The sequence below is a fragment of the Carlito syrichta genome, unplaced genomic scaffold, assembly GCF_000164805.1.
Source record: "Carlito syrichta isolate Samal-C Ts95f unplaced genomic scaffold, Tarsius_syrichta-2.0.1 Scaffold303785, whole genome shotgun sequence".
Taxonomy (NCBI): domain Eukaryota; kingdom Metazoa; phylum Chordata; class Mammalia; order Primates; family Tarsiidae; genus Carlito; species Carlito syrichta.
Window position 1 is genome coordinate 29,827 of NW_007247881.1, and position 26,867 is coordinate 56,693.

General features: G+C 43.5%; 1 long non-coding RNA gene across 2 annotated transcripts in view; it reads left to right on the forward strand.

Annotated features, from left to right (window-relative positions):
• The window catches only part of LOC103261585, a 37,371-nt gene extending 25,487 nt beyond the window's left edge, over positions 1-11,884 (forward strand). For both annotated transcript variants that reach the window (XR_002482033.1, XR_002482032.1), the window contains exon 4: positions 11,772-11,884. This is a non-coding gene — a long non-coding RNA (uncharacterized LOC103261585). The remainder of the gene's footprint in view (positions 1-11,771) is intronic.
• The last annotated feature ends 14,983 nt before the right edge of the window (positions 11,885-26,867 follow it).

Below are 26,867 nucleotides of genomic sequence, written 5' to 3' on the forward strand. Positions count from 1 at the left end.
GATCATGTAAAAGAAATGCACAGAAGCACAGTTTAGAAATATACTTTTAAAATGTCATGAGACGGGCTCAGTTGCTCAGCCTGTAATCCCACTCCTTTGGGCGGCTGAGGTGAATGGATTGCCTGAGCCCGCAGTTTCGAGACCCACCTGGGCAACTTGGCTAGACCTCATCTGTACAATAAGTAAAAAATTAGCCGGGTGTGGTAGCATGTGCCTGTAGTTCCAGGTACTTGGAAGGCTGAGGTGGAAGGATCACTGGAGCCCAGCAGGTTGAGGCTGCAGTAGCCGGAAGCAGGCACTGCACTCCAGTGTGGTGACATAGTGAAACTCCAATTAAAAAAAAAAAAGTCATGAGGACTCAGGTAGAAGTATATTCTTGTCCATTTTGACATTTACTATTATAGATATACAAATCTATCATACAAAGTTAAACTTATAATTTATGCACTTACAAGGTATACATGACACCATCAGATGTTGGGAAAGGTGTAAATAAATGTAAAGATGCAGTTTTAACTCATGAAGGCATAAAATTAGCTATGACACAAAGTGTATCAGTCAATAATTTTGGGACCACTTCCTGCTGCCAAGTGATTAATGCAAGTGTTGTGCGACTATGTTTGACACAACATGTGATGCTAATGTTTCCATGACCATTTGGTCTGTCCAGAGTGAACCTAGAAAATTACAAAGAATCACTGTATTTATGGTAAAAGAGTGGAAAGGAAAGGGTATCAAGATATAAATGTTGAAAATATTCCAGAGCCCAGACCCACCCCACAGGGGTTAGAGGCAGATGACTTGAGGGGACGAGTGCTTCCAACACAGTGCCAGATGAATAGAAAGGAAACAAGAGACTGAGCATAGTGATTCATGCCTATAATACCAGCACTTTGGGAAGCAAAGTATAGCAGACTACCTTAGTCTAGGGCTTCCAGGCCAGCCTAAGCAACTTGGTGAGACCTTATCTTAACAATGAATTCATTTGTTGGCTGGGCATGATGGCAAACATTTGTGACACCAGCTACTCAGTAGGCTAAAAGAGAAAGACAGCCTGATACCATCACATTGAGGCTGCAGTGACCATGGATTTTCCACTGTATTCCAGCCCAGGCATCAGAGTCAACATCCAACCTAACATATAAGTATTTACAATAGTCAGGATTCAGAAAGTTAGGTCTTATAATCATACTCCTGTATTATTACAATAATCAAAATGATATATAAATTAAAAAAGGGAAGAAAATATGACCCAGAAAAAAAGATCTCTAGAAACATCCTTCCATAAGTTACCCAATAGTATATAGTCATCATATACCTACAATCTTGGGTAAGTTAGAATAGAATAACACTTATGGCAACATAACAATTTATTGTGTGGAAAACAAATTTTAATACTTTATAAACAATTCTGTTCATTAAAATAAATTTACATTGCCTAAATAAACCTTCAAATTTTACTGTATGCAAAACCAGATTACAAATATTCAAGCATTTCTTTTCTTCAGATAGTGTGCTCCATGTACAAAAAGGTTTCTTCAGGTTTAAAAACTTAATCTTGTCATTTACTAAACATAAACTTATAATATATACATTTTAAGAGAATAATTTTCTTTGCTCTGATGTCTATGAAAATATTTATTCATATTATATCAAATTACACATATGGCTTGTAAGTATTGATAGTATGAAGATGCATCAAGATATTCATGTTCTAGACTCATTTTCTCATTTGCATGTAAGTAGTAAGACAAATGATTTCTAAAACACTCAATGATTCTTTGTCATTTATTTCCAAAGAAAAATATTATCCTAACCAGGCTCGGTGGCTCAGCCTGTAATCCCATGCCTTTGGGAGGCTGAGGTGAGGGGATTGCCTGAGCCCACGGGTTCGAGACCCACCTGGGCAGGTGAGACCTGATCTCTACAATAAACCAAAAAAATTAGCCGGGCGCAATAGTGCACGCCTGTAGTTCTGGCTACTTGCATGGCTAAGGAAGAAGGATCGCCAGAGCCCAGCAGGTAGAGGCTGCGGTGGCCGAGAGCATGTCACTGCACTCCAGTCTGGCCAGAGTGAAACTCCAATTCAAAAAAAAGAAAAGAAAGAAAAATATTATCCTGAGCACTCACCTCATTCCGAACTTGCAATAATGTTTACTGTGAGCCACAAAAAACCTCTTCACTTCAATCTTTTAAAGGAGATTACATATCAGTGTTCTTCCTCCTCCATGAAAAGCATGAGATGAGTGCTGATGACCTACTATACAGGGACATTTCATAGCTCTAACATACCAAAAACTGACCCCATGACTTTACATAAACACTATGAATGAAGGCATAGCATCTTGTGATTTGAGTTACATCAATATTGTTTGCTTTTCAAAATATCCTCATCTTCTGTCAATGCAAAACCAAAATTATACAGAGAATAAACTTATGCTTTCCTAAAAAACAAACAAAAAAAAACCCCATCTTCTATTGCCACTCAATATTTGATATTTATTTCAACTTGGCCTTTCAGTAAATCAGCTTCCATATAAATTGCATCTGTAAGGTTTTCAGTTTGAATACCCTAGTATTTCCAATGGCATCTATTTTCAAGAAAGGCCAGTCCATGTTCTTTAAATTTGTACATTCTCTACAATGCACAGTCTAATGTCAAATAAAGTTTTGCTGGTTATTGCCTTTAGACATATTTTACATTTGTACATTCAAAAGATCTGTGGTTTGAGTAAAGATAACGGTACTCTTTACATCTGTAAATTTCTCACCAAGTCTCTCTTGTTCATATCTAGATATATGATTTTCCAGTCATTAGAGATACTGAAAATTTAGAGTGTAAATTGTCTGATGCTGAAAAAACTTGCAATAACAGTGAAAAGCTTTACCCCATTCTGTCCATCTTGAGGGAATTCCTAAAAATAGATGCTCATATATCAACCAAATATTGAATGAGAGCTAAAGGCTTTATCTCATTTTTCTCATTTATATAGTTTCATCTCAGTATGCATTCTCATATGTCCAGCTACTTGGGTATGAGAGCAAATGGCTTACCATGTTTTTCACATTTGTAGAGTTTCTTTCCAGTATGGATGACTATGTGTCCAGCAAGTCCATTGTGAGAGTGAATGGCTACATCACATTCTTCACATTTTTAGGGTTTATCTCCAGTTTCAATGGACTTATGTTCTGTAAATACTTTGTGAAAGCAAAAGGTTTTGCCACATTCATCATGTTTGTAGGATTTCTCTCCACTATGGATAGCCTTGTGTCCAGCAAATCCTTTATGAGTGTGAAAAACTTTGCCACACTTTTCACATTTGTAAGGTTCCTCGATAGTATGAATCTTTGCATGTCAAGGAAGTAGTGAATGAGAGTGAAAAGCTTTTCTGCATATTTCACATCTGTAGGGTTTCTCTCCAGCATGGATGGTCATGAGTCCAGCATATCCATTGTGAGATTTCTCCCCATTAGGGATGGTATTATGTCCAGCAAATCCTTAATAGAGGGAAAGGCTTTGCCACTCTCTTCACATTTGTATGGTTTCTCTCCAGTATCGATGGTCTTATGTCCAGCAAATCCTCCATGAGTACAAAAAGCTGTGCCACACTGTCACATTTATAGGGTTTGTCAACAGTATGGATCCTGCCATGTTGTGCAAGTAGTGAATGAGAGTGAAAAGCTTTTCAATATATTTCATGTTTGTAGGGTTTCTTTCCAGTATGGATTGTCTTATGTCCAGTAAATCCATTGTCAGAACAAAAGGCATTTCCACATTCTTCATACATATGGTTTCTCCCCAGTATGCACCTTAATATGCCAGCAAACTTTGAATGGGAGCAAAAGGCTTGGCCACATTCTTCACATTTGTAGGATTTCTCCCAAGTATACGTTGTTTTTATGTCTAACAAATCCTACGTGAGTGAAAGACCTTGCCACATCTTCACATTTGTAGGTTTTTTCCCCCTGTATGGATGGTCTTTTTTTTTTTTTTGAGTTGGAGTCTAACTCTGTCACCCAGACTGGAGTGCAGTGGCCTCTGCTGGCCACCGCAGCCTCGACCTACTGGGCTTCGGTGATCCTTCTGCTCAGCCTTCCAAGTACCTGGAACTACAGGTGTGCACTACCATGCCCGGCTAATTTTTTGATTTATTGTAGAGATGAGTTCTCGCCTGCCCAGTCGGGTCTTGAACCCACAGGCTCAGGCACGAATGATCTTATGTAAAGCAAATCCATAGTGAGAGTGAAAGACTGTCTCATTCCTCAAATTTGTAGGGTTTCTCTCCACTATGCACCTTGATATATCCAGCAAGCTTTGAAAGGGAGCAAAAGGCTTTGCTACATTCCTCACATTTGTGGGTTTCTCCCCAGTACGCATAGTCTTGTTGAGAAAATCCAGAGTGAAAAAGAAAGACCTTGCCACATTCCTCACATTTGTAGGGTTTCTCTCTAGTATGTATACACTGATGTTCAATAAGATTCGAGTCCTTAGTAAAACTTTTGCCACATTCTGCATATTTGCAGGGTTTCTCTCCAGTATGGATCACTTTATGTCGAGTAAGATGTGAACGAGAGTGAAATGCTTTGCCACATTCTGCACATTTATAGGGTTTCTGTCAAGTATAGATGGTCTTATGTACAGCCAATTGCCCTTGAGACCAAAAAGCTTTGCCACATACTTCCCAATTCTAGAGTTTTTCTGTTATGGATTAGTGTATGTGGAAAAAGGTTTCAATGGGTGTAAGTCTTTGCCACATTATTCACATTAATAGGGTTTCTCTCCAGTATGGATCACCATATGTTGAGTAAGGTGTGAATGAAACTGAAAGGCTTTGCTACATTCTGCACATTTATAGGGTTTCTCTCTAGTATGAATGGTCTTATGTCCAGCAAGTTCTCCTTGACAGCGAAAGGCTTTGCCACACTCTTCACATTTGTAGGGTTTCTCTCCAGTATGGATCATAGTATGTCGAGTTAGGAGTGAAGGAAACTGAAAGACTTTGCCACATTCTGCACATTTATAGGGTTTCACTCCAGTATGGTTCACTGTATGTTGAGTAAGACGTGAACGAGAGTGAAATGCTTTGCCACATTCTGCACATTTATAGGGTTTCTCTCTACTATGAATGGTCTTATGTCCAGCAAGCTCTCCTTGACAGCGAAAGGCTTTGCCACACTCTTCACATTTGTAGGGTTTCTCTCCAGTATGGATCATAGTATGTCGAGTTAGGAGTGAAGGAAACTTAAAGGCTTTGCCACATTCTGCACATTTATAGGGTTTCACTCTAGTATGGTTCACTGTATGTTGAGTAAGACGTGAACGAGAGTGAAATGCTTTGCCACATTCTGCACATTTATAGGGTTTCTCTCTACTATGAATGGTCTTATGTCCAGCAAGCTCTCCTTGACAGCGAAAGGCTTTGCCACATTCTTCACATTTGTGGGGTTTCTCTCCAGTATGCATCATCATATGTCGAGTAAGGATTGAACGAATGTGAAAGGCTTTGCCACATTCTGCACATTTATAGGGTTTCTCTCCAGTATGAATGGCCTTATGTCCAGCTAAATCTCCTGGAGTACGAAATGCTTTTCCACATTCTTTACATTTGAATGGTTTCTCTCCAGTATGAATCATCGTATGTCGAGCAAGGTGTGTACGAATGTTAAAGGCTTTACCACACTCTTCACATTTGTAGGGTTTCTTTCCAGTATGGATCACTGTATGTTTAGTAAGATATGAAGGAAAGAGAAAGGCTTTGCCACATTCTGCACATTTGTAGGGTTTCTCCCCAGTATGGATCATCATATGTCGAGTAAGGAGTGAACGAATGTGAAAGACTTTGCCACATTCTTCACATTTGTGGGGTTTCTTTCCAGTATGAATGGTCTTATGTCCAGCAAATTCTTCTTCAGAGCAAAAGGCTTTCCCACACTCTTCACATCTGTAGGGTTTCTTTCCAGTATGGATCACTGTATGTTGAGTAAGATGTGAATGAGAGTAAAAGGCTCTGCCACATTCTTCACATTTGTAAGGTTTCTCTCCAGTATGGATCACTGTATGTTGAGTAAGATATGAACGAGAGTGAAAGTCATTACCACATTCTTCACATTTATTTATTTATTTATTTAGTTAGTTAGTTAATTGGCATCTCATTCCATCACCCAGGCTGCAGTGCAGTGGCCTCTCCCGGTCACCACAGCCCCCACCTGCTGGGCCCCGATGATCTTTTCACCTCACCCTACCAAGTAGCTGGAACTACAGGTGCACACTACCACACCTGGCTAATTTTTTTGATTTATTGTAGAGATGAGGTCTCACCAAGTAACCCAGACAGGTCTCGAACCCATGGGCTCAAGCAATCTGCTCACTTCAGCCTCCCAAAGCACAGGGATTACAGGTTGTGCCACAGAGCCCAGCTCATTTTTCACAGTTATACAGTTTCTCTCCACAATGAATTTTCTGATTGTGTGAATGATATGAGTAATAGCTAAGGGCTTTGCCACATTTTTCACTTTTGAAGGCTCTCTCTCCCCTCTGAATTCTTTCATGTCTATTTAGATAGGATGATTTCTTTAACACTTTCACACATCTATTGAGTATATTTCCTCCACTATTTTTTTGATGTTCACTAAATTTTGAGGACCGGTTAAAGGTTTTGCCATATTCGTGTTTGAAAGCCATTTTAGAAATATGAATCCTCTGGTGGATAACAAATTTGGAGGGTTGATGAAAGACTTTCCTATTCTTTTTACATTTGTAATGGCTATTTGCAACTGAGCAGTCTATCTGCCCGTCACCCTCATGCACACTTCCCCAAGATTTTTTTAAGCATAAGTCTTAAGGACATATTTACCATATTTTCCCATTGGCACCTTTGCAAGTGAGTCTTCTATGCTCTTCTCTGGTAATGAGAAGTTACAGCTGAAAATCATGAAAATAAAAATGTATTCCACATGCTAGTCTCAAGTGAATATCCTTTGAAAATAAAATGTAGCCGGGCTCGGTGGCTCAGCCTGTAATCCCACACCTTTGGGAGGCTGAGGTGAGTGGATTGCCTGAGCCCGCGGGTTCGAGACCCGCCTGGGCAACTTGGAGAGACCCCCATCTCTACAATGAATCAAAAATCAACTGGGCGTGGTAGCACACGCCTGTAGTTCCAGCTACTTGGAAGGCTGAGGCGGAAGGATTGCAGGAGCCCAGCAGGTCGAGGCTGCAGTGGCCAGGAGTGGCCACTGCACTCCAGTCTGGGTGACAGAGTGAGACTCCAACTCAAAAAAACCAAATTATTACATTATTTACAACCTATAGTTGTACGTTTTTATTTATGCATAAAAATGCAGATGCTAATCGTACATGCATACATATGTGTTTGAATATATTCATATATGAAGCTAGTCCTAAGCTTCCTACAAAGGAAATGATAAAATAAGAGTTATTAAAACAAAAGGTAAGATGTAGGAGTTTAATATATGTTTACCAATCCTCTGCACCATATAGTATACTTAAATATTTGAATATAAAGAAAATCTTCCAGTCTCAGATCATACTATAAAAGTAAAATTTAAGTAAAATATCAGAATTTTTTCTATCAAGAGAGATAATTTTTATTTAGGTAGGACTACTGAGTATGAATTTAAATAAAATCATCAGAAATCTCCCTAGTATAGTAAATCATAAATTAGAAATCATGTAACATTTGTCCGCAGTGTTATTAAAATTTTTCAGATAACAAAATCACTGCTCACATACTTCTACCCATGATGCAAAAAGAAAACATAAAAAATATTTTGACATGGGTTTCCAAATAAATAAGCAAATACTTGCATATCTCCAACGCATCAGAAAGGTAGTCAGATCAGGCAGTTCCTAACAAACCATTAAGTGGACTTTGATTTCCTGTAAACTTGAAAAATCATTGAGGAAGCACAGTTCTTGGAGAATTTCAGAACATGGAATAACAGATGTCCCTTTGTGACAGGAATAGAAAGAATCCCAGGCTTCTAAGAAACCATTTCCATTGGAGCAGCCCACCTTCCCAAACCACATTTCAAGTTCTGATTCCTGAAACTGTGTCACTGCTTCATTCACTCCAACTTACCTGGAAGTTTGGCTAATGTGCCATGTCTCTTCACATCCCAGGGCTCTTTCCTTTGCTCCAGACATGTAATAAGATCTGGTTTAGAGACAGCAAGTCCTGTTTAATTAGAAAAAAGTAACATAACTCTTGCGGAGGTTCTTAGATTAAAAAGCTAGTATTTAATCAGTAGAGAACACATTATATAAGATTCTAGAAAATTAACCCCAAAATACGATTTCCCAATAAAACCTTTAGAACATTTGGATAGAATTTTCAATTTATGGGCTTCTTTTTATTCTAAGTTGGAGTCTCACTCTGTCACCCAGGCTGGAGTGCAGTGGAAAGCTCATGGCCACCCCAGTGCTCACCTGCTGGACTCAGGTAATTCTTCCTCAGCCAACCAGGTAACCAGAACTACGGGTATGTGTTACCACTCCCAGATAATTTTCTGATTTAGTGTAGAGATGGGGCCTTGCCAAGTTGCCCAGTCTATTCTTCAACGCATGGGCTCTGGGAGTCCTCTCAACACAGTCTCCTAAAGTGCTGGCATTACATGACTGAGCCACCATGCCTGGTCTTAAATGTGTGAGTTCTTAGTTCAGTACTAGTGAGTCAATAACTTTGGCAACAGTTGGAATCAGATGTGGGCAATGATATCTATGCCACTAAATTCTGAACTTACCAATAATATAGCTAGAAGGACACTGGTCAATTTAAAATAGGGAAGCTTTCATGTCAAAATGAAACATCATTAATTTTTTATTTCTATGTTGACATATTACCAACTTTTCATTAACAGTAGGAATCTGAATTTCATTCATGCAAAGTAAAACTTCCCTGAAAACATTCTACAAATGAAGGATATAAAATCCTTAGTATGAAATAGAATTATGTTTTGAAACTATCCTCACCCAGAAAATCCAGGTTTCTATGGTTCTCTAACATCACAGTCCTGTACAATATTCGCTGAGGGGAGTCTAGGCATTCCCACTCCTCTGGAGAGAATTCTATGGCCACATCCTTGAATGACAACAACCCCTGAAAACAACAAAAACACATATTTACCAAGTTACCATGGCCTCTAGGTAAAGCAAGAATGAAAACAACAGGGTCAAGCTGACACAACAACTATTATTATATTGTAATAAAAAAATTCATAACACAGAAATATCCTCTGGGAGGACTTGGTGGCTCAGCCTGTAGTCCAGTGTTTTGGGAGGCTGAGGTGAGTGGAATGGCTGAGCCTGCAGGTTTGAAACCTGCCTGGGCAAGTTGGGGAGACCTCATCTCTACAATAAATCAAAAAAATTAGCCGGGCATGGTAGCATGCCCCTGTAGTTCCAGCTACTTGGAAAGCTGAGGCGGAAGGATCGCTGGAGCCCAGCAGGTCTAGGCTGCAGTGGCTGAGAGCAGTCACAGCACTCCAGTCTGGGTGACAGAGTGAGACTCCAAATCTAAACAAACAAACAAAAACAAAAATAAACAAAAAACACCAGAAATATTCTCTAATGCATTAAGTGTGGGAAAATAGGATGAAATAAAATCCACTGAGCCAGTGTAGACTCTCTATTTTTGTGAGTGAAACAGCATATAATGGACACCAACACAGGCACGCACATTCTGAATTACTGTTTATATCACACAGAATATGTTACCTATACTGCTCCTAGTAAGTCAGAAGATTCTCATCAAGTTTTAATTTGTACAACGAGTTGAATATCTTCTTAAAATGCAAATTCTGATTCAGAAAACAAGAATTTAGCCTGAGGTTCTGCGCTTTTTTGTTCAGCTGGTGTGTCTCATTCTTTTTTTTTTTTTTGAGTTGGAGTCTCACTATGTCACCCAGACTGGAGTGCAGTGACCGCTCCAAGTAGCTGGAACTATGGGCGCACTCTACATCACCTGGCTAGGTGTGTCTCAGTCTGAGATAGGCTAGAGTGCCCTGGCATAATCACACCTTATTGCAGTCTCGATCTGCTTTGATAAAAGAATGCATCCTCCATAACTTGGGCTCCATAGCATCCCAAGTATTTGGGACAAATTTGTATCAGATGTCAAGCCACACAGGTGGAACACAACATCCATGCTGAGATCTTTTAGCCCAAAGTTATACTAATTTATTATTACTTTTTGAGTTGGAGTCTCACTTTTCTCGCCCAGGCTGGAGTGCAGTGGTATGCTCATGGCCACTTCTGCCTCGATCTGCTGGACTTAGGGAATCCTTCTGCCTCAGCCTCCCAAGTATCTAGAACTATACAAACATGTAATCATGCCTGGCTAGTCTTTGTAACTTTTTTTTTTTGAGTTGGAGTCTCACTCAGTCGCCCAGACTGGAGTGCAGTGGCTGCTCCTGGCCACCACAGCCTTGACCTGCTGGGCTCCAGCGATCCTTCCACCTCAGCCTTCCAAGTAGCTGGAATTACAGGCATGCGTTACCACACCTGGTGGATTTTTTGATTTATTGTAGAGATGAGGTCTCACTGCCCAGGCGGGTCTCGAACCTGTGGGCTCAGGCAATCCACTCACTTCAGCCTCCCAAAGGCGTGGGATGACAGGCTGAGCCACCAAGCCCAGCTTAGTTTTTGTAATTTACTGAAGAGAACAGAAGAGGCTATGTAGAGAGCAGTGTCTGATAGACCCATTGAATATCACAGGAAGAACAAAAATAGTTGAAACAAACTCACTCGGCAGGACCATCACAAGGACAGCCGCATGGTTTGCAAGTTGTACACATATGACATTCCTTCTTATCTGGGACACATTTATTTACCTGAGAAGAAGCCATTTTTTTCTTTTTCCTCCTACTTCTCTGGGATTTCTTCTCAGGTGAGATTAATCAAGCTACACCTGAGTTTTGAAAATATGCCTTTACTTACTTAAAAATTAAATGGAATATATTTATGTTTTGTTAGTATTACCACCCTCTTGGGAGTCTCTCGCTTGCTCTCCTCTTTGCCTGAGGTTCTCTTTGATTTGATTCTGCCACCATCTCCCTGAGGTGGGTCTACTTTGTCATTTAGGATTGTTTTCCTTCCTTACAAATGCAAGATAATCCAGAGGACAGACATCAGTTCTCCCTTTGCCCCTCAAGAACAGTGATGTGTCTACAAGTGCACAGAAACCAGTCACCAAATTAAAATAAATGTTAAGTTACTATTTTAATAATATAAAACTTATACCTGCCGGGTTCAGTGGCTTAGCCTGTAATCCTGTGCCTTTGGGAGCCTGAGGTTAGTGGATTGCCTGAGCCTGTGGGTTTGAGACCTGCCTGGGCAACTTGGTGAGACCAATCTCTACAATAAATCCAAAATTAGCCGGGCATGGTAGTGCATGCCTGTAATTCCGGCTACTTGGAAGACTGAGGCAGAAGCATCACCGGAGCCCAGCAGGTCAAGGCTGCGGTGGCCGGGAACGGCCACTGCACTCCAGTCTGGGTGACAGAGTGAGAGTTCAACTTAAAAAAAACAAACTTAGACCTAATCAATCCAAAATGGGACAGTCAGCTCTCAAAAGTTTGACATAACTCCATTTTAGACCAGGGATTGGGGTGGGGGTATCTCTGGCCTCTTTGTGTGTTTCCATGTAGCTAAAATAATTTTGAAATGCTGACAAGGTTGGCACCAGTATGCAGATGTACAGACTAACTGTGGGAAAGTGGAATTATGTGCACTAACTCTGTTTTGTTTAATAAAGGAACAAGAAGACTGTGAACCAAAAAGATAATTCACCACTTTCCAGGACTCCTCTCATTGCCCAGATGTCTGCAAGTCTAAGCCACCTCTAGACCTTAGCCGCTCTCGGTCCCACAGCCTGGATAAAAATTTTGAAAAAGCACACATGACCCAGGAGGGGTCCCCTCATTTCCTTGGTTATAATGTCCCCACTAAATAACGTCACAACCCCTACTCCTTCTCCTTATGTCGACAGAACCGGATTTGGACCTGGTGACACAAATGGCCAATGACACTAATGAGAGAACCTGGAGATTTCCACCTACATAATTCAGATAAGGCCACTGCAGGACTGTCACCCAACAGCACCTGTCCATGCCCAACTTCCCCTCCCCCCTTCTCAAAGCCTTTCCTCCCAGGCCCTCCAGGATCTCCACACGACGAGTCCTTGCTGGGGTTTCTAGACTCAAGAACCGCTGTTGGCCGAGAGTCCTCCTTAACGTTGCGATGGAGCTACCGTTTAACTCTGGGGAGGAGAGAGGGAGTGGACCAGGATCATAGCCTCCCCTTCCCTTCACCAGCCCCCAACCCCGCAGGTCGGATCCTCTCCACAAACCTCGCGGATTCGGCAAACGTGGAGATGGTGAGCTGCACGGAGTGCTCAGCAGGCAATGTCGCTGCAGGGTCAAGACCACAGGGTCACAGCCCAGGCCCACCTACACTGAGCGGACCGGGCCGAGTCACCAGTGGGGATGGGTCCAGGCTCGGAGCTCACGGAGAGGCCAGTCCCTAAAGAACCGGTCATCCTGGTCCATCCCCACTCCCCCTCTCTGGAAACCTCCCCGCACACTCACCACCTCCCGCCTTCCGAGGGTCTCAGCGTCCACCCTACGAATCTCCCAGGACTTGCACGTCACAGCAAAACACAGGATAAAATGAAGATACGCGAGGCTTGTGGAGGAAAATAAGAGCCCGGAAGCTGCCCCCTCACTTCCAGCTCCTGTCTGATTGGCCATTTTAAACCCCAGCATCAGTTGATTGTATAAAACGCCAGGTGATCTGGTCTGGAGTGCCAGGACATGCAATCACACACAGCCTGCATGAGGCAAGAAAATGTTGAGATTTCTCCCAGCTCCGGAATGAGGTAGGAACTTGTGCTGAGGGGAGGGCCTTACAAGAATTGCAGGGAATACTGTCGTCTGCATGACTCCCAGTTGGTGGGTTGTGGAGCTGCAGGACTACAATCCCAGCATGTCCCGGGAAAGGCGGTGTAGACTTACGGTCCAGCGACCCACGAATCAGGAGCCACAAAAACTCCCACCATGCCCCAAAGGGGGCCAGAAGCGTCCTCCCCCACCACTCTGCCCAGATTCTGGGGCAAGGAGAAATCTAAAGGTATTTTTGTCTGTGGAGTCCTTACTGTTTTGCACCTCCTGTCACTCAAGACCAGAAGGGCGGGGCCTGAAGGCTTTTCCAATTAATGGATGTTGAAGTCTGAACTGGTCGATCAGACGGGAGCTGGAAGTGAGAGGGCAGTTTTTGGACCTTCGTCTCCTGCGCCTGCACTGAGTTAGATCATCCTTTCTGCAGTGTACTATACTCTAGCACCCACGTGTGTCTTCACTTCAACCTCTGTTGCCCTGTGATCTGCAGGACGTGAAAGCCCTTTGTGAGGCTGCCAGGACATCTAGAAGCTGGGAGAAGGTAAGTATGCCGTGGGATGTCACGAGAGGGGAAGTGGATAGACTCGGATGACCGACAGTGGTGGGACCAGCCTCTCCTCAGGTGACAGTGAACACGTCCCCACCGGCAGCTGTGCCTGGTGCCCTCGGAGTAGGTGAGGCTAGACCAGGACCCTGGGGACTTGTACCATCCGCGACCTCACCAGCTGAGCCCTCTGACAACAACCCCTCTTTCCACATGTTCGGGACCCAAAAAAGTGGTGGAGAGGATTCGTCTGGCTGGCGGGGCCAACCGAGGGAGGGTCTGGGGTATTATTCCCCAACCCTCCTTCTCTACCCCAAGGTTACATCATAACGTTGAGGAAAAAATTTCTCTCTTTATAGCTGTGGAGATCAATAGATTTCCACCAGAAAGTGTGAAACATTAATTGTTGAGTTTCACAGGTGTATGAAGGCATCCATTACATTTGTTTTTTCAGTCAATCTCACTCTGTCACCCAGAGAGGAGTGCAGTGGCACACAAACGTTCAACCCAGAATCCAGGGATCCTTCCGCTTCAGTCTTTCAAGTACCTAGAACTACAGGCCCACGCTACCACAACCATCTAATTTGTATTTTATTTATTGTAGTGAGAAGGTCTCAGCAAGGTGCCTGGACTGGTCTTGAACATGTGGGCTCAGATGATCCACTCGCCACGGCCTCCCGAGCCTAGGCAATAATGCTTTCAATAAATTATTTTTTAATGCTGAGTTTAGTAATAAGAATATAACTCTCCATGGACAAACAATGAATTTAGCCATATGAATTGGTTACAGTTTCCTGTTACTTGGGTAAATAATGAGGAGTAGGTCTGGAGAAACACATTGGTAGATAACAGGTTTACCACCATATTACAAAGCCACTAGAGAAAACAGATCAAGTGGTCAATGTCCCTACCCCCCAGAAACTTCCAACTGTTGTAAAAGGGTAAATGGTGTTGAATCAGCACCATTAGTCAGGACAAGGAAAGGAGTTGTCCATGGTACCTGACATTTTGTTGCATTCTGGTGTTACTGCTTAAGAGCATTCAATACAAGCCATGCTCAGTGGCTCAGCCTGAAATCCCACACCTTTGGGTGGCTGAGGTGTGTGGACTGCCTGAGCCCATGGGTTTGAGACCGGCCTGGGAAACTTGGCAAGACCTCATCTCTACAATAAATCAAAATGAGCCGGGTGTGGTAGTCCACGCCTGTAGTTCCAGCTATTCAGAAGACTGAGGCAGAAGGATTGCCGAGGCTGCAGTGGCCGGGAGCGGCCACTGCACTCCAGTCTGGGTGACAGAGTGAGACTCCAACTCAAAAAAAAAAAAGGGGGAGAGCATTCACAGACAGAATTGTTGCTGTTTCATTATTATATCTGTTGGTTTGTCATTGTTAAAAATAACCACATAGGTTTTCTTTGTTGTTTTTTCTCTTGTGTCCAGGATGCAGTGGAATGGGACACTCATGGTCACTGCAGTCTTGACCTGCTGGCCACAGCCAATACTTCCACATCAAACTTCAGACATGTGCTATCATGCCCAGCTAATTGCTTCATTTATTGCTGAAATAAAGTCGTGCCAAGTTGACCAGGCTGGTCTGTAACCCCTGGGCTCAGGCAATACTCTCACCTCATCTACCAAACAACTGGAATTACAGGTGTGAGCCATGGTGCCCAGCTATCCCCCATGTGATCCTAGCATGATGACATTTTCAACCTGAGGGTTGCCAGATATGTTCGTGAAAAGTTGAATTCAGAAGGGAAGTCACCTGTCCTGCTCTGTTTGGGTGTGGTCAGGCAGATAAGCCAGTGGGGTCATGTATTCATTGCTGTTGCAGAAATTGCCAGTGTTTCTGGCAAGGGAGGGCACTTGTGGGAAGGAAAGAATTAACTCACACTTTGCACTCCTTGCAGGAGCTCCTTGTTTTTGAATCTGTCTCCTGTGACAAAAGACAGAGAAAAGTAGACTTTATTGCCCTTTCTGGACCCTCCTGCCTGTGGGTGTGGTGGTAGCAAGGAGAGGATTGTGCTTATGTGAAAGGCATATGCTGGCTGTACATCATAGCTTATGCCAGGAATCCTATCACTTAGGGAGGCTGAGGTGAGAGGATTGCTTGAGATCAGGAGTTTGAGACCAAGCTCTACAACACAGCATATCCATGTCACTATATAAATAATGAAAGAAAAATTAGCCAGAAGTATTAGTAAAGACCTACTGTAGTTCCATCTACTTTGGAGGTTGCGATGGAAGGATTACCTGAGCCCAGGAGTAAAGACTGGTGAGTAATGATATTGCCACTTCACTTCTGCCTGGGTGTCAGAGTGAAACTCTAACAAAAAATAAATATGTTCAATTTAATTTTAAAATAAATAAAGACATATTTTCAACATGTAGGTGTGACTTGTCCAGATCATCTCACCTGAAAAGAAATCCCAGAGGGCCATGTTGGGTGACTCAGACTGTAATCTGAGCATTTTGGGAGGTGATGAAGAGAGGACTGCCTGAGCCCACGGGTTTGAGACCAGCCCAGGGAACTTGGCAAGACCTCTTTTCTACAATACATTAAAAATTGGCCAAGAGGCTGGGCTCGGTGGCTCAGCATATAATTCCAGCACTTTGGGCGGCCAAAGTGAGTGGATTGCCTGAGTCCGCGGGTTCGAGACCTGCTCAGGCAAATTGGTGACACCTCTTCGCTACAATAAATCAAAAATTAGCTATGCATAGTAGCATGTCCCTGTACTCCTACGTGCTTGGAAGGCTGAGGAAAAAGTATCACAGGAACCCAGCAGGTCGAGGCTGCAGTGACTGGGATCATGCCACTGCCCTCCAGTCTGGGAAACAGAGTGCAACTACAACTCAAAAAAACAAAAAAATTGGCCATAGTTCAGCCTGTAGTTATGGTTACTTGGAAAGCTAAGGCAGAAGGATTGCTTGAGCACAGCAGATCATTGCTGGGGTGGCTGTGAGCATGTCAATGTACTCCAACCAGGGCAAAGGAGTGAGACTCTAACTCAAAAAAATTCCAGAGAAGCTAGAGGAAAAGAAAAAATATATCTTGTTCTCAGGTAAACATGTCCCTGGTCAGAAGGACTGTCATTTTTAAAACTTGTAAACCTCACTGCTACCTGTGATGGTCTTGCCTAATGAGTATTTATCAACTATTTTTGTTCTTCCTGATATTCAAGGGCTTTGAAGGATGAGTCTCCCTACATACCAGAGTCTCCACTGTTTTCAGCATCCATGCTGCCTAGTTGCCATGAACTGTCCTCACCAGGAACAATGACCTGTAGTATTAACAATGTTCCCTGTTGTTTGGGGAGCATAGCATGTTGTGGATATCCAAGTTTCCCATTGGAAATCGGGTAGATCCTCAGATACAAGCAAAGGATAGGATTGTGAACAATGAATATTTCACATAATGCTGGGCTCAATGGCTCAGCCTGTATCTCAGAGATTTGGGAGTCCAACATGAGTGGATTGCCTGAGGCCACGGTTTTGAGACCCACCTTGGAAACTTGGCGAGACCTCATCTCTACAATAAATCAAAAGATTGGTCGGTCATGGTAGCACGTGCCTGGAGTTCCAGCTACTTGGAAGGTCGAGGCAGAAGGTTTGCCGGAGCCCAGCAGGTCAAGGCTGCAGTGGCCGGAAGTGGCCTCTGCACTCCAGTCTGGGTGACAGAGTGAGATTCCGACTCAAAATAAATAAATAAATAAAAATAAATAAATAAATTAGAAAAGATTTCACATGATGCTCCATGGAGAAACAGGACGTCAGTTACTGCCCAGAACAACACAAAAATGACTGAATAAAAAATTATTAGAAGAGAGTTGCTCTATTGGATGCTAAAAACAAACAATATACAGTTTTTGTTATTACACACCATGGGAGATACCTGAACATGGATTTCTGTCTAAGACATGTCCCTTTATTTTTAGATTGATATAAAAATATACTATTTTGAGCTGGGTTCGGTGGTGCATCCTGTAATCCCGTGCCTTTGGGAGGCTGAGGTGAGTGGATTGTGTGATCCCGCAGGTTCGAGACCCGCCTGGGCAGTGAGACCTCATCTCTACAATAAATCAAAAAATCAGCTGGGCATGGTAGCGCATGCCTGTAATTCCAGCTACTCGGGGCTGAGGCAGAAGGATCGCCAGAGCCCAGCAGGTCGAGGCTGCGGTGGCCGGGAGTGGCCACTGCACTCCAGTCTGGGCGACCGAGTGAGACTCCAACTAAAAAAAAAAAAATGTATATATATATTTTTTTGGGGGGGGCCTACAAATCTCAGCATGGATATTGTGTTGCACCTGTGTGCATTGGCACCTGATACCTATTTGTCCCAGCATCCTTCAGGCCAGGACATCGAGGCTGAAGTGAGCTGTGAATATGCCACTGCACCCCAGCATGGGAAGAGAATGAGACCACCCAACTGAAAAAAAAAGTGCTGATGCTCAGGTGAATTCCAAATCTCCTGAATCAGAATTTGCATTTTAAGAATATATTCAGTTCATTTTGTACACATTAAAACTTAATGAGGACCTTCCAACCTACTGTGAATTTTCCCTCTGAGCAGTAAATGCAACTTAGTCTGTGTTATGTAAATATAGCACTCAACATTGTACATGCCTGTGTTGATGCCCAAATTTATGCTGTGTCATTCACAAAAATAGTGTGTACACTGGCAGAGTGGATTTCATTTCATTCTTTTTTCTCAGACTTATTGTATTAGAGAATATTTCTTCATTTCATTCTTTTTTCTCAGACTTATTGTATTAGAGAATATTTCTCTGTTACAAATTATCTTATTGCATAATTCTAGTTGTCAGCTGGATCCTGGCTAATTTTTTTGATTTATTGTGGAAATGAGGTCTCACCAAGTTGACTGGGCCTATCTTGTACCTATGGATTCCATTCTATCAGTTCGGCCTCCCAAAGTGCTGGGATTATAAGCATGGGCCACTGCACCCAAAATTAGATATTTAATTTTTTCCAGACATCTATCTCTATCTTTCCTGAAATTGTTTTTTAAAACTTTTCAACCTGTATTGATAAAATACATTTTATGGTGAATAACTGGAGGTAAAATAAGTGGATCCATATTTTGTTAAAATGTATAAACCCAGGTAGTAGAGGCACTGACACAGAAACAAACCTGAACCAAGTATCAAGTCAGGCCATCCTATGATTTGGGATGTCTTCATTCGCAGTCCTGCTAACTGAAGTGCCTGGTGACTACACTCTCAGGAGACACTGAACTTGCTCTCCTTTGTGCCTGGAGGATTCATGTGGGTTCCTACACCTTCTCACTAGGTGAGATATTTAATAATTTGGGATTTTTTTATTCCTTTCACAAGTGAAACTTAATTAAGAATGAAAGTAGGGACTCTAAGAAACTTAGAATAAACTTAGTTCACATTTTGCCAATTTGGCAACCTTTCCAACTTTTTGGCAGATCTAAAGAAAACCTCATAATATGTAAGACTAGGAAAATCCCATAATAATAATCACTAAGAATCTTTCAGGACAGGTGCAGTGGTTGACACCCATGATCCCAGCACTTTTGGAGGAGATGACAGGATTTCCTAAGCATATAGTTTCCAAACCAACTGCAGCCACTTGGTGAGCCCTCATACCTCCAATAAATAAAAGAACTGGTGAGGCATGGTGGTGCACACTTGTGGTACTTGGAAGGCAGAAGTGGTAGGTTTGTGAGTAGGTTGGGGTGGCAGTGACCATGAGTGTGCCATTGCTCTACAGCCAAGGGAAATAATGAGAATCCTACTAAAAAAAAAAAAAAGTCAGACTCTGTAACTCAAGGTGCAATCCCGTACTTTGGGAGGCCAAGGCAAGAGGAATGCATGAACCTGTGTATTCAAGGCAAGCCCAGGCAATTTGGTAAGACCTTGTCTCTACAATAAATAAAAAATTAGCCAGGTGTGGTAGCACATGTCTGTTGTTCACATAACACAGGAGGTGGCCACAAAATTTTTGATTAATACATTACGTGAGTCGAGATCAGGGGCTCAGCCTATAATCCCACTCTTTGGGAGGCTGAGGTGAGTGGACTGCCTGAGCCCACGAGTCAAAGACCCACCTGGGCGACTTGACGAGACCTCATTTCTACAATAAATCAAAAATCAGCTGGGCATGGTATGGCATGCCTGTAGTTCTAGCTACTTTGAAGGTTGAGGTGGAAGGATTACCGGAGCCCAGCAGGTCAAGGCCGCATTGGCTGGGAGTGGCTACTGCACTCTAGTCTGAGTGACAGAGTGAGACTCCAACTCAAAAAAAAAAAAAAAAAATTACGTGACAGCGTGAGATTCCAACAAAAAAAAAAATATGCTAGTGTTTTATCACATAAACAAAAGTCTGAATACTACATGTACCCACTCATAATCGACCCTGAACATTTATCAGAATACTATAAGAAAGTGATTGGCAGTAGTGGAACACTGCCATGGTGGGGGATATTACATCAATAAGGATTCACAAGCTTTACATGTACAATGACTGCTTATGGCCTAACCCTGAATTGTACCCTACCCTTTATTTTATTTTATTTTTTTGAGTTGGAGTCTCTCTCTGTCGTCCAGAGGGGAGAGTAGTGTCACACTTCCAGCTACCACAGCCTCGAGCTGCTGGGCTTCGGTGATCCTTGCATCTCAGCCTTCCAAGTAGCCAGAACTACAGGTGTGCACTACCACGCCTGACTAAATTTTGATTTATTTTAGAGATGAGGTCTCACCAAGTTGCCCAGGCAGGTCTCGAACCCGAAGCCTCAAGCAATCCACTCCCCTCGGCCTCCCAAAGTTCTGGGATTTTAAAATAAAAATAATAGAAATAGCCGGGCTCAGTGGCTCAGCCTGTAATCTCGTGCTTTGAGAGGCTGAGATGAGTGGATTGCCTGAGCCTGTGGGTTCAAGACCCCCCTGGGCAACTTGGTGAGACCCCGTCTCTACAATAAATCAAAAAATCAGTCGGGCATTGTAGCACATGCCCGTAATTCTGGCTACTCGAATGGCTGAGGCAGAAGGATTGCTGGAGCCCAGCAGGTCAAGGATGCAATGGCCAGGTCAGCCACTGCACTCCAGTCTGGGCGACAGAGTGAAACTCCAAATCAAAAAAATATATAAAATAAAATAAAAATAATAGAAAAATAGAGAAAACCAGACACCCAGTGTCCATGGATGAGGGAAATGTCAACACACAATTTCTTCTCCATACTAAGGATTCTAAGTCATTTCTTTGTAGAAAAATCACATTTGAATAGAAATGTAAAAAGTAGTAGAAACACTGCAAGCCTGTTGCAACATTACATCATGATCAAGCTCCCTTTATGTCAGGGATGCTTAGGAGATTCAGCAGTTGGGCATCCATCAATACAATTAGTCACATTAAAGAAATCAATGACAAAGACATATAATCTTGATAATAGATTAAAAAGATATAGTGAGCCGGGCTCAGTGGCCCAGTCTGTAATCCCAGCACTTTGGGAAGCTGAGGTGAGTGGATTGCCTGAGATCGCGGGTTCAAGACCCGCCTGGGCAACTTGGTGAGACCTCATCTCTACAATAAATTAAAAATTAGCCGGGCGTGGTAGCGCACACCTGTAGTTCCAGCTACTTGGAAGGCTGAGGCAGAAGGATCACCGGAGCCCAGCAGGTCAAGGCTGCGGTGGCCAGGAGCAGCCACTGCACTCCAGTCTGGGTGACAGAGTGAGACTAGAACTAAAAAAAAAAAAAAAAAAAGTACAGTGAAATATATGAAAAATTTTACATTTAAAGATCAAATTATAAAAAAGGGTAAAATATTTCTGAAATACATGAAAAACAGTAGAAATGAAAAATAATGTAAATAAATGATTGGGAAGAAAGATTAAATGGTATAATTAAGTCAATAACCCTCTAATCAGTTTATCAGTTGAGTTTGATACTGATATACAAAGAGCTGTTTGTGTTCTGAAGAAAACAAATTTTTTGCAAACAATATTTAAATTGGAAATCTCTAAAAAGTTTTAAAGATGTTATCATCAATAATAAGGACTTGAAAAGTAAAACAGTGTGATAGTGACTTTAAAAAAAGACTGAAATTGGAATACTGCTGGGTGAGTATGGGGCATACCTCATCAACAAGTGTACCTGAATAATGGACATTAGTATACATAGCCCTGAATTTTACCCTACAACTTCAAAATAAATGAAGTCTGAAAAACCAAGGAAATACACATTTTGTGTGTGTGTATGTGTGTTGGAGTTTCACCCTGTCACCCAGACTGGAGTGCAGTGGCATGCTTCCGGCCACTGCAACCTCAACCTGCTGGGATCCGGTGATCCTTCTGCCTCAGCCTTTCAAGTAGCTGGAACTACAAGCACACACTACCATGCCTGGCTAATTTTTTGATTATTGTGGAGATGAGGTCTCATCAAGCTGCCCAGGCAGGTTCAAACACTTGGGCTGAGGAAGTCCGCACACCTCGGCCTCCCAAAGTGCAAAATTACAGGCAGGTTCACCGAGCCCAGCAGAATACACACTTTTAAAGTAGAATAAGATATATATGAAGGCTGGGCATGATGGCTCATGCCCATAATCACAAATCTTTGGGAGAAAGAGATGAGAGGATTGATTGCCTGAGTCCATAGGCTCAAGAACAGTTTGGACAACTTGACAAGACCTCATCTCTACAATAAATCAAAAAGTTAGTGGAGCATGCTGCTGTGTGCTGGTAGTTCCAGCTACTTGAAAGGTTGAGGTGGAGGGATCACCTGAGCACAGCAGGTCAAGGCTACGGGGGAAGGAGGATGCTACTGCACTCTAGCTTGGGTGACAGAGTGAGACTCCAACTTTAAAAATAAGAAAACAGATGAGTATCAGTCAATGTTTGCATGCTCTAAAATCATAACATTCCAGTAGGAAAAGAGACACAGCCCCTCACCTAGAACACATTTACCTGAGAACCAGCCATTTGTGCCACAACTTCCTCCAGCATGTCTTTTCAGATGAGATTATCTGGACAAGTCACATCTACATGTTGAAGATATGCCTTTATTTTTTAAAAATTAAATTAAATGTATTTTATGAGTCTGAGTATCACTCTGTAACCCAGGCAGGCATGAAGTGTCTCCACAGAGCTTATCACTACCTTGACCTCCTGAGCTAAACAGATTCTTCCTTATCAGGCTCCCAAGAATCTGAAACTACAGGAATTTGTGACCACTCTTGGCTAAATTGTTTCAGCTTTTATAGCTACATGGATGTGCTATGTTGTCTGGGTTAGCCTCAAATTTCTGGGCTCAAGCAATCCTCTCCCCTCTCTGTCCCCCATCACTGACCTGGATAAAAACCCCAAAAATACACAAAACCCAAGAGGGGTCTTGGTCCCTCATCTTCACGATTTTCATGGTCCTCTAAATAAAGTCACAGCCCCTGTTCCATCTCCTTGTCTTGACTTTGGCTGTCTCACCAGGCAAAACCAGGTTTGGACCTGTTGACAAACTGCCAATGATGCTTGAAAGGACAGACCGAGAGTGGAAAGCCACTTTTCATCTTGTTCTGAAACCATGACCCAACGATGAGAAAGTAGAAGCTATGCTTTGGGAGAAATGAACACTTTAGGTAAAATTAACTTTACCAACTTTGTCTTTTCAGAAATAGACTTTTTGGTGCCAGGTATCTCATAGTGTCAGTCAAGCTTGCCTAGAGTAAAGGGAATTTACAAGGCATACGACATCATGCATTGCGCAAGGACTGTAAAAGTAATGAAACTTGTAATTACAAAAGTTATAACCACTCAGAGGGAGAGCAGGTGGGGATTCAATCTTCCAGTAAATTGGGCACTATATACAGGGAAGCCAAGGATCCCCCGCAGCTACTCACTGGGAATGCCTAGGAGTTAAGGGGAGATGCACCCTCCACTAGTTCTAAGGAATGTCATTTGGGAAGGCGCAGGAGAATAAGAATCCTTACCACGCCCTTCTCTCAGGGCTATGATAATATGGACAGACATTAATGGGTCTGTGTCAGAGGATCTCCAAGACATCCACAGGTAGTTGGCAAGGAGGTCACAGCAACATCTCCAAGAAAAGGATATAAGCCAGGACTCTGGGTGGTGAACTCTTCTTAAATAAGTCTTTTCTTCTCTCATCTCTATGTGTTGCAATTCTTTGCAATTTACTCAGATCTCTGGGTTCCCAGTGCGCACCTCTGGCTTGCCAGCCCCAAGGGGCTGCGCCCCTTGGTCCATTCAGTTTTCCTCACCCTGACCAGTATTCTAGCAACCCTGATGACTTCGTTAGGGATTTTGACATGGATACTCCAGATCAGGCGACTGTGGGGCTATCCACCACTGGCACCTGCCCGTGGCCAGCTTCACCCTGCCTCTTCTCCAAGCCTTTGCCCCAGGCCCTCCGGAGACCTCAGACTACAAGCCCTGACTGGGACTTAGGGATTCACGATCCGCTGTTGGCCCCAGGGAACCTCTTAACACTGGCTGGATCCTCCGTTTACCTTCTAGGAGGAAAGAGGGATGGTGCAAGGACCAAAAGCACTTCCCCTGGTAGCCCCCACGCGGGTCAGACCCCCCCACGACACTCCTGGTTCTCACACATACATACTGGAGAAGCCTCCAGTAGAGCAAGGTCGCCATGGGGACAGGATGCTGAGGATCGAACCGGACCCACCCTGTGAAGAGGGGACCGGGGCCGAGATGCCGGCGGGCACGGCCCCAGGATCAGAACTGAGGGGGAGGCCGGTCTGCCACAGCCGGGTCATCCGTGTCCATTCCGCCTCTCGCTCTCGCACCCACACTCATACTCACCATCTCCCGGCCTCTGGGTGTCCCAGCATCTTCCTTACTGAATCCCCGGGCCTGCATTTCACAGGGTCAAAAAAGAAGCAAAAGTATGTGGATTTTTCGAAATGACTCGGCACTTCCACAGGCCCAGGTAACAAAGGGCCCGGTCAGAACCCGGAAACCACCATGTCACTTTAATCGCCTTTCTGATTGGGCAGTTTCGAACTGGCATCCGCTAACTGGATAAGGCGACAGGTCACCACCCTTCTGATCTTGAATGGCAGCTGATGTGGTCCAACGGTGCTGGATGAGGCAAGAAAAAAGAAAAGCATGCTTTTTATGTAGCATTTTGAGGTTGAGTTGCCACACTGCACCGGAAGTTGGGAGGAACAGAAGGTGATGTGCATCGCAAAGCATGCTGGGAACTGTAGTACAAGAATGAGGCCTGGTGACTTGATCGCTGGCTGCAGGACTCCGTCCCAGTCTGCGGAGGCAGCAAAACACTTCAAGGTCCCTGTGAGTAGTTTCGAGGGGAGTCCACATTTTTTGCCCTGCCTGGGCAATCCACATCCACCAGTGACATGTTGGACAAACTGGCCATTGCTACACCCAAGTACCAAAGAAACAAGACCAGGAAAGAAGAGAAAAAGTAAAAAGTAATAAATATATTAATAAATATCCGGGCTCGGTGGCTCAGCCTGTAATCCCGCGCCTTTGGGAGGCTGAGATGAGTGGATTGCCTGAGCCCACGGGTTCGAGACTCACCTGGGCAGCGAGACCTCTTCTGTACAATAAATCAGAAAATCAGCCAGGCGTGGTAGCGCATGCCTGTAATTCCGGCTACTCGGAAGGCTGAGGTGGAAGGATCTCCGGAGCCCAGCAGGTCGAGGCTGCGGTGGCCGGGAGCGACCACTGCACTCCAATCTGGGCGACAGAGTGAGACTCCAACTCAAAAAAAAAAAAAAATTAAAGACTCGTTATGCACTCAATGACCCTGGAGCAGATGAGCTTCTCAAACAGGCTCCCAATGACATATTCTCTACAACCCCCAAAGGACAATGTAGGTGATCTGGATGATGCCACTACTGAGCCAGAGCTAACAAATCATCTTCATCCATTAGGAGAAATCTGGATGTTCACTATTGTGAGAACTCATCTCTGTGAGTTTGGAGAGAACTGGACACTCTTTTTGTACAAAAACTGCACTGTGCTTGTCCACAGAGCTGGCTGCTGAAGGGGTTGCTAAGAATTCATTTGATAGAAGAATTTTTTTTTTTCTCCTGAAAGCAAAATGAGATTAGAAAAGGAACTGGGTGATTTTCAGTACCTGCAGATTCAACAAAAAATGGAGAATCCTGCCAGAGCCCGTAGGTTCGAAACCAGCCCAGGCAACTTGGTGAGACATCATCTCTACAAGAAAAATTTAAAACAATACTGAGGTATCATAGCACTCATTTGTAGTTCTGGCTACTTGGAAGACTGAAGCAGAAGGATCACCAGAGCCCAGCATGTTGACGCTTGGGTAACCGTGAGCTGAACTCTACCCGTAGTGAATGAATGAGACTCCAACTCAAAAAACAAAAACGAGAATCACAAGTAGCCAGATGGAAAAAAAAAGGGAAGAGACTACAGACTGTGGGATCCAGCTATGGTCTATTCCTGCATAACCAGGAGCTCTTCCCTCTTATGCAGCTCTGGTTCCCACCTTTGAACATCCTTGCACAAAATTAGGTCATATTCCTATTTCTTACCTTGAAAGGAACCCACCAAGTATGACAGACCTAGGGACGCGGCCTCCTGGGACCTCTCTTGCTCAATTTTCATCATTCCTATAATCTAGAGCAAGTATTGTACCTTGAAATCATAGCCCCAGTGCCATCTGCTTGGCCTCAGATTTCTGCTTTGTTGGTGGTCAGCTAATGGCCACTCAGGACATGGAAGTTCAGCCTTCATTGCCTCCTTGAGTGGATAAGGTTGATGACTGGTCTTTGGGTTTCTGCCCACCCTAGTCAAGGTGACTGGTTGTTTTTCAAGCCTGGTGACATTATTGGTCTAGCCCTGCTGGACATAAGTGGGCCTCAGGAACCCACACACTATGCCTAGGGTTCTCACCCTGCCTTGGGCAAAATCCTTGTTTCGGACAGGGCCGCATATTCACTGTATGATTATACTAGATATCCCTAGTACAAATGCTCTCCCAGAGGTCAGGTGAGGCCAGGTTGGGCCCCTGGTGTAAGACTTGTACCCTTTAAGAAAGGTACTGTCACACGGATTGGCCAGCATGAGGAACAAGACATGCTGCTGACTGGTTGAGTTTTGACAATGCCCTACCAACCCTCCCGTCTCAAGGCTTCCATTGTCCAGCTTCCCTGTTGACACTGATTTCATAGGGCTGAGGAGTTATGTGGAGCTTTGGGGCACCTTGCTGGGTGCTGCCCTGACGTTTTTTGGGCCATGTGGCTCACTTCTGCATAAGAAAGTTAATATGTAGGTGTCACCATAAGAGAGCAGGACATCTCAGCATTTACTGTGGACTGGGCAGGCCCTGGTGTTGGAGGCTCAGTGGGATAGCAAAGCGAGGTTGTCAGGTGTTCCTAATCTCACAGGAGCTCAGCATCCATGTTCAAA